Source organism: Branchiostoma floridae, chromosome 8 (assembly GCF_000003815.2).
Source record: "Branchiostoma floridae strain S238N-H82 chromosome 8, Bfl_VNyyK, whole genome shotgun sequence".
Classification (NCBI taxonomy): Eukaryota; Metazoa; Chordata; class Leptocardii; order Amphioxiformes; family Branchiostomatidae; genus Branchiostoma; species Branchiostoma floridae.
In genome coordinates this window covers 10,791,088-10,800,566 of record NC_049986.1, presented here as the reverse complement: position 1 = coordinate 10,800,566, position 9,479 = coordinate 10,791,088, and positions in this window count along the sequence as shown.

Sequence of the window (9,479 nt, the reverse complement as noted above, 5' to 3'; positions counted from 1 at the left end):
GACATGTTTTGGACGTGTTCGACTGTATCATGTCGAAGATAAAAAATTGATCCATTAACTTTAAATGTGACCCAGCAAAATGTCATTCGTTGTCCCTATATAGCTTATTTGTGCAGGACCTAGAATCTCAGAGCTTTTAGAACCCAATGGAGGTATAAGGGAAAGCCGTTGGATTTACCTATAGCTCGAATGATGCTGGGAACATTTCATCGTAAATGGGCCAACCGTAATGATAAAGGGAATAGTTAATACCAAAAACCATACCATGTGTGTCTCTGCTATTAGTTAAAATGGTTTCTACGCGAGTAATGTTTAGTTTTGCTTCTGTGGGGATTTAGAACATTGGTATTGTTTGGCCAAAGGCATGGGCTGCAAATCGTTCGACGGCAGAAATGGATATCACATTCCAAACATTCAGGGTGAACCTCATATTTTGAGTTGACATTCTGACAAATGTTAGGATCTACTCGCTTCGATGTTTGCAACAAAAATGATCGTTATATTGAAAACTTGGCGATATGTCATGCGGATGTGAAGTGATTTGGGTCATGTAAGGACGTAAACGATATTTTTGGTAAAGTTAGTTGCTATGTCGAATGACCGAATTGCTTAGCTAGCGGGTACGAGTATGAGAGGTCATAGTTTCGATTTCTGACATAGCCAGCTAAACGCTGTGCCTTTCGGCAATTTATACGACCTTTTTTGCCCTACCAACGTATAGAATAAAAATGGGTACGTGACTTTAGCTATGGGTAGATAAGCTATGAAAGGAGAGGGATGGGCTACGCATTCTAATACTGTGTCCTAGACATCTATGGCTTCATATGTGAAAATACTTAGAAAGTCCACAATCTACTTATAACTACATCTTTGTAAATATACATGTAGAATGTCTGAATAACTTTACAGCAGACAAAATAATGAACAATTGGATTTTTAGGATTAAGCATTCAAGCATTTCAAGTTCTAAACAAATTATAACAAAATTCAGGGTCCATATATAGACCCTTTGTAATATTGATGTTAGGAAAATGTATTGATGCAACTTTGATTGTAAAACGTAAATTCAAGGCATGAAGTTTGTTTTTTTGTACACAACAGTATAAAGAAAGCAGTTTTACATTTAGCAAAATTTCACCTAGAACTTAAATAAAGTGTTTGTTGTGTTTCTCAACTTCAACTAAACGTCTTCGGCACACCTAAATCAGGTTGTGCAAGTTGAAGAAATGTGACGCTCCTTAACCTTGGTCAGGTCAATATTCCTATTTACCAAGGACTGTAGGCCCTTAAGCTACTGAACTTGCTCTTGTCTAAAGCTTGCAGCATATCTATCTCTAGCAAAGGAACATTGTCAGCGATAAGTAAGCCCCTCCAGTTCTTTTTATCAAGGATAGCGATCTCGACTAGTCCTCGACCAAGTTCACCGAGGCCTCGTTACCAATCCCTCAGCAGTTTGAAAGAGAAATCTTGCGTGACAATGCATCCATTTTCGGTAATTACGCACCGAGAAAACGGTCAGATAAGCGAGTCCTCTTCCTACTGTACCATTATCTGTTCGAGAGAATCAATGTTAAGCCCAGCCTTTGGTAGCGTTGCGAGAGACTCATCCATATGGTAAGGCAGTGTCAAGGTTTCGAAACACACTCTGCCGTTCTCGGGTGATCTCTAAAGCTTCACACAGACATCGATTACTATCATAGACAATCGAGTCAGGTCGTGATTTGTGTCCCTTGACTTACCTGACGGCTTTACCTGGCTTTTCTGTTGTGTATAATTGATCGTCAGAGCCCGGGACTAGAGGACACTATCTACTCTCTGCTGATTAGGGTGACAAGATAATCAGTCACGGAGATGAGCAGGGCAACGTGGGTGAAGGGGACGGATGCGTACAACGCTTCCCTTATACTTGAGGCGCGGTCACATAGTTTGTGCGATCGTCCTACGAATTTTTTAGGACAGCCATGGATATGTCCTACAATGATTAGCTGTCTTGCTGTAAAAAAACACTCTGTTGGATTATTGTGGGTGGTTGGCTCTGTCACTGTCTGCTTAAAATCCTATTATCAAAATCGTACGACGATCACGCGGCTTATGTGACCGCGCCCTCTAGGAATTCTTAATTTGACCTCTGTTTTGGATCCTTATGTTACAGTTGGAGATTCGAATCGCAAAACAAGCATATATGTTATCCTTTTGCTGTTTTCAAAATGGCATCAAAAGCTACTTTCAGTACGTCGTTGAAGGTAAAACATCCAGGTGAACAATAGAACAGTTACTCGAAAACCTATAGGCTTGATCGACCTATGTATGAAATATCTAATGCACGATGTATTATGTTAAACATGTGAATATGTATTGTGGAATGCATGGCACCAATGTATCAAATAAAGATTTCGACTAAAACAATAAAACAAACTACGCCCTTTGTACACGCCCTTGGTATTGATTCAAACTACGGCTATAGACAACACGATCCTTGTCTATACGAAAAGGAACGAGAGAGATAAACATAAATTTATGATGACCTATTCTCTTTATTTCGGCACCGTAAATCATTTTATATTTATGGCTTTGTACAGCCAGTGCCCATATTGCTTTGCAAAGCAATCCGCAGATCCCCGACCTAACGAAGCAAAGCAGGGCCTAAGCATGTGCTTCATCATCCACGGAAGGTCGTTTAGTTCCATTTATTTGCAATTGCAAAGTATCTGACTGAATGCCTCTTACCATTTGGACAGAGCAAGGAGCGTCTAATTAGATTAAAGCTACATCACTTGGTTTCTGACATTGACAAATTGTGAATCCGGTCTGGTTGGGGTAACAAACCGGACAAGAGAGGCTAATTACCGTAGTTTTCGTGGAAACCATTTCCCAATAGAAATCTTGTTAGCCAAGGCCGTCAGAAAGTTGATACAAAGCAATGAATATTGTTTGCAGTATATACTAGTAGTTGAAAGATTTTGTGTTCATTTACGGTCGGATTGCTGTTTTTTTTAAAGCGAGTATGTCACTGAATTCGAAACTTTGAAAAGTTGTCGGCGTCGCTGCTTCCAACTCTGAACTAATTTCATCCTTAAACTGCCATTGCATTTATCCTTTTTTTTTTAAATATTTCCTTCATAATTATAAAGTCAATGATAACAAAAAATACTTTAGGGCGCACCGAAGCCGACCTTAAAGTAGGCGACATCGCGAACATTAAAAAAAGGACGGGTGAAATGTATAAGATCTGGAATATGCATACTATTACAACTGGTTTGAGGAAATGAGGCCTTGGTGTTGAACTTGGTACCTAGCACTCAATTTTATAGCGAGACAAAGTTGAGCTACTTGACTAGTAACCATTAACCTTGTCTTGTCTTGAGGTCACCCTTATTTGCATACCATTTAAACGTGTTCTCTCGAGACAGATCTTGCTCACTGACAAAAGCTAGTGAATGCTACCAGAAACGTCTAAAATCGTATTCTAATATCATATTAAGTTGCATGAGTAACTGCCATTTGTCCTATCTTAATACCTTGTATGTCCAACCTTCATTGGCGTATACAGACCTATCTCTGTGGGATTTATATCAACAGTTTAAGTGTCTACCAATTTTGCTCCCAACTCGGGTAATGGTGCAGACATTGATGAAGTCACAGACATACTAAATCTTGCTTGCGACGTGGCATTCCCCGGTAAATAACATTTACAGTCATTCCAAATACAGAAACGCCATCCATATACCCCCGAAATAAGGATTTAAGACCCCCCCCCCCCCATATTACGAATGATGTCCCGGGAGGCACAGGCTCAGACATTCTTTCCGAAAATTGGGGTCATTCTCTAATGTGTCAGTGTAATCATGCCATCTCCATTCATTATGTGCGGTACACGGGAGACAGGGTAAAAGACATGATGGAACGGAGATCAAGAGTGAACGCAAACTGTGCTGCACTAGCAAGGGCGACAAATGTCATCTGGAGACAGTCCAACTCTTCAAAGCATTCTAAAAGGTATTATTGAGTACGCACAGAGTAGATCTCCTATCGCTCGCAGCTACGTATATCTCCATGCATCCATCCATGCATCCATGCAAACCAAACGAATGGTTGAAAGACCCGCTTCTCCCGTCTCAAAAATCTAATAGCATATGGAAAGGTGGATATAATTGGATAATGTTGTTTTCAATAAAAGAACTTTGAGGTTTCCTATTTCGTCTTCTCGAAAGTTATCTGCTACTTTGCCCTGGTACGGCTGCGAAGATTCACCCTAAAACATTTGGTATTCAAGACATGTCTCAGGCCTGCGGAGATTAAATAGCACTTTTCACAAACTCCGGCGTAAATGGCGAGGGAAGTCATTAGTTTGATTAAGAATAGATGTATGGCCGCGACTCTCAGCAGAAAATAGGCTTCAGATGGGCGATGACGAATAATGAGGGCAGAGAAGGGTGTACTAGGTTGATAAGAGGGGCAGTGGGACCTAACTAAGATCACTACCAACCGCTGGGGCTTCCATTTTCTTTCAACGGCTCTGTCTATATGGATATCATAACTTTACAATGAGTACCTATTGGCTACAAGATAAATATGTTAGTACTGTGATAATGGGAGGCTAATGGTAGTCTTGTTTTATGGCTGCAATTTGGACACACATTCGGGAAAGTGTGCGACGATTGTAAGTGACTATATTCCATAGAGTGGATTTCGTATCCCATTGCTCAAGAGAACCGTATGGATGCGAGTAAGAAAGTTCTTTATAGCCACATTTATTTCAAATGGCCGGCGTTTCTTTCCCCTTCTGTTATCTTGAAGGCAAAAACACACATCGCTCTCACACATACTCTCAAATACTCTCACATACATTAAGAATTTAAAGGAAGGTAAGTCCTAGTTTTTTATTCTATTGGCGACATAACAGTCCTGTAATAAAACGCACAAATCAAATTGCATTCCTGGACATAGCTTGACATAAAGGTTTGTTTCATGCACGACTGTGAAGACATTCGGTCGTTAATGAGACACTCCCATAACTGTATTTGAACATTTATAAAATGCAAAATCTTTACAACTAAATGAAAGACCAACTAGATAATGTACGCACGCGCCATAGTCGGTACAAAGCATGTCCTGATACGTGCGTACTTTGTAAAATACCAATTGCAATAGTATTTTATCCTCTCCATGATGAAACTTTCCAGGAAGCTTAACATCAAATGTATCCACTAACAGCTATCATTCTCTTACGGGAATGACTCCACGCTGGTCATACCGATGGGAACTCACACACGCCTTTGAAAATTTTCCACTGATTTTGCACTGTTAGGAATTCCCCAATGGGGAAACAAAAATGTATCTACGTGCTCTTTCCTTACGTCATGAAGTTTATGTTGAACAAAAAGAAATCATGAAAGCAAAAAAAAAAAGATATTTCGTTGAAAGTAATTAGATCAAAATACGTCCTACATCACATTGTTAACTCGCTGCCAGAAAAGCTATAATGCAAACACTGAAGAATAACCTTGTCCCAAAGACACCCGCCAAGTTTTGACAGTTTGTTTGAAAGCAGGTTTATATCTTTATCGATTGGTTTGCCATCATGGGTCTTAAGTGTGGCTTTGGGTGCACAATGCGGGAAGCTTGGCAAAAGAAATCACTATACAAAACCAGACTTGCTGTCAGACTGCGATTGATTCGTGCATGCTGATGTAACGAGAATAAGCATAGTAGCTACAGCAGGTCGTGATGAAGCTATGATAACCAGGGCTGTGGCTTTACACGTGTTTGTAGATGTTATTGCATGAATGTCGTGATGAAATCGTCGATACCTTTACTCTTGCTCGTTCAAAGCATAACCTTCATGTACGTTTCTAACCATTACGTTTGCTTCATGTCGGCGTACTTTGTTCGAAACGTCGTTGAAAGCAGCCCCTTGCCTCAAAAATTCATCTACATAGAGCCCTGGTCACGTACACGTCTCGACGGCATGTAAAATACCAGTACATGACTAAATTGAAAGCATAGGTTTACTATATGAAAGAGCACACTAAATCATAACTCAAACTACCATCCCCGGTGTCTTTATTTGCGTTACTCAGAGTGCAAAAACGTGATAATGTTGTATAATTTGTGGCGAGTCGTTTGGTGGTTTTGAGGAGGTTTAGCATATGTTCGTTGCGTTGCGAATTGATGCCAGTTGAATTCTTTCATCCAGAGAATTGTAGTCGTAAACTGGGACATGGTAAAACCAAGGCATTGAATTCATACGTGGTATTAGCACGGTCAAAAAATAGCCCAACCGCAAACTGAACCGCACGAACGTTTACCATAGGTCACTCTTTTAGTGGAAACAGTGAATCTTATAAAGTACAGTAGAGGAAAGTTAGACACCCATGTAATAAGACATGCCAAATTCCTAGTATTAATAAAAATAATATGTTTATTGCAAATTCTTGCCCGAGGGCTAATTGTAGGTACAAACAACATGTAAAATAAGTAACAGGTGTTTCCTTCAGCATCCACAGCCTGCATTGATATGCAAATCATCTGATGAATAGTGAAATAGGTACCTAAAATCAAGACATGTTTCATATTTGATTATCTAAATCAGTCTTCATCATGTGCATATCAATTAATAATTTGGGTTAAAACCTGTTCTTCGACGGATCTTTATTGATGTCATTAACGAATGGTAGTGGATGCTTCATGAAACTTCTGACCGCTTCTAAATTCATTATCCAGTTGCTTGTCATGATTAACTGCTATTTGGGGTTTATAAAGGGCAGGTCTCGCATCCGTCTGCTTTGAGCTAGTCTAGATTTGAGATGATTCCAGTTATCGTATTCCAATCACGAACAGACAGCTTGTCGACTGGTAGAACTGGAGGCATTGCCAATATCACAGTGATGGGGGATAGTGCCCTTCACTCCTTCTGCCAACTTTCCAAGTGATTTATCATGTACACTCCTTTTATGCCTAGTTCACAGACTTGACACTACTATGGTGAAAACACAGAAATGACATGAATGTCACATAAAGTGAATTTCTAAGAAAAAAAAAGAGCTGATCACCTTCATGGTTGTTGTTGTTCGATGGTTGTGTGTGTTCGGCGTGTGTGTGTGTGTGGGGGGGGGGCATGGTTTACTAGCGTCTTTGGTTGTTATAACACAGATGAGTTATTCTCTCTAAAATCTGAAACAAAATCAGCTTCTACGTATGCAATTAAAATACATTCCTGCTTGGGGGAGAGGAAACATGGCTTATTCACCCTACAAAAAACTATCTATCACCCCCAAATCACGATTATATCATGTCCAGAGCACCAGATGTCACAAACGGAAATCCCGCTGCAGGACCTTAAAAATCCGCCGAAGGGACTATGATCTAATCATATGCAGGTCACATTGAAACCTACACTTATAATAAATATCATTGCAATACATATAGAAATTCACGAGTTTTGCTCTTCATCCACATATACACATAAACGATGCAAAATCATATCCCTAGCAAAGATGAAAATCTATGGATAAACAATATCCATCTGCCTACCTATTTCAAAAACACACCTCTTCGACTGACATGTACTGCATTGCAGCATCTCCAAACTCATCAATGACTTCGTTTTGTGCCATGTCATAGCCGTTATCAAGAGATTTGAAATCCTCCATCTGCAGATTGAAGATACGACCGTCATGTGAAAATGACAGCCTGTCTGCACAGTAATGAGTGTCCGGAATGGGAACACACCAGATGAATTGATGGCTTCAGTGTCCCTCGTACACGGAGAAAATGGAGGGCGGCAGGGAAGATGAATTGTTCCTCGAAAATTGCTTTTACCTAACGTACGTGCTCGGGCATTGGCCCATAAATGGTAGGTTTGGAGCTGCGAAAGATAATAAAAGGGCAATTTATGTGAGCTGTACGCAGCTTTGTGAATTAAGAAGACCGCATTAGTTGAGGAGGAGGGGTACTCTAGTCTGCAGCCGGTAGGGATTATCCACTTTGAGTCCTGATCCCGCCCACTCTACTCTATGCCGTGTAGCAGGAAACACGCTGTCAGGTAGAACGGCGGCTAATCCATACACTCCACCAACACATCTCCGGGCTGCATGCAAAGATTGCTTTCTATCGGTACCGCTTTTGTACATACAGATGAAACTGACCTCGTACATCATTTTCAATGAATGTCATTCCAGCATGGGCCATCAATCATAAAATAAAGGTGGAGTTTACCGAGAAAATAATATAATCTTGATACATCTATAACCAAACAATGATATGTATCTATACGTGTAAACGTTGTATGTGAAGCTTTTTGAAATTGTGATATTTTGTGTTCTGTATCTGTATCTATCCCTATCTATAAAGCCGGTATAACCGCCCTTCGGCGTAACACGACAGCTTCGCAGGCACGCGGCATGGCAGCATCTGGTTATATTACACTGAACGATCCGTCACACCTTACTTTTGCACATCTATCTGCAAGCGTTACGTTCTTTAAAGCCATTCAGAGAAGATGCCCCTACTCTGTATCTGAATACTCATTATAGCATGTTAGTTGATATCAATGCCATACAGTCAATAGTAGAACGTTTAGATTGCATTCATAGCCAGAAGCGTTCGTGTGGGCTATACTAAAGGCCGGTGTTTGACATTGTTTCCAACTAAAGGTTTGCAATAAGGACACAAGCTAATTAAAATAGACCGACTTTCAACTAGCCAACATCCATCACAAAGGACCGCCCGCAGCAAAGGGGTTGTCGGTATGCTCCAAAAATCAATTCCATCAGTGGGACTTTTATTCATGTGAGTCAAACAACTTGCTTCGGGCTAGTTTGCAGTGTCCTCAATCTAGTTCACACAACGTAACGGAATGCTGAATTGCGATTCTTTGAAACAAGGATTTACCTATGATGAATGGATGCTTCGTTCAGTTCAGTTCATCCTCGTATGGCTTAGGTGTCACGAAAAATGATGCTCCAGACAACACTGCCAGCATGGCGGCCCACAGGTCGTGGTCCAACGTCTTCTTCCAGGATGTTCGATATTGTATCATAAACACAGAACACACCAGCGTTTAGCTGTTAGGAATGTAGTACATCTGCATCAGTTAAGCACCGTTTCTTTACGTGTGTCTGAACTACGAACTTTTTCTAAGGGATAATTAAAACTAATGATTTCAACCTCCAAGCTATTCACTTCGGATCAACATTCCTCGTGGAATTAAAGTGTTGTATTATGAACACAGCACATACTATCGTTTAGCCATTAGAAATTTTACTCTGTAACATCAGTTTAGCATCACTTCTTTACGTGTATCTGAACTACGAACTTTTACTAAGGGCTAATTAAAACTAATGATGTCAGCCTCCAAGCTATTCATCAAACACTTTAGATCATCGTTCCTCGAGGATCCAAAGTCGAGGAGTCATTACCACAGATTGCTGAGGAGGTCCTCATTAGGAAACCTGTCATCAGTAGAAGCTCTTGGCAGC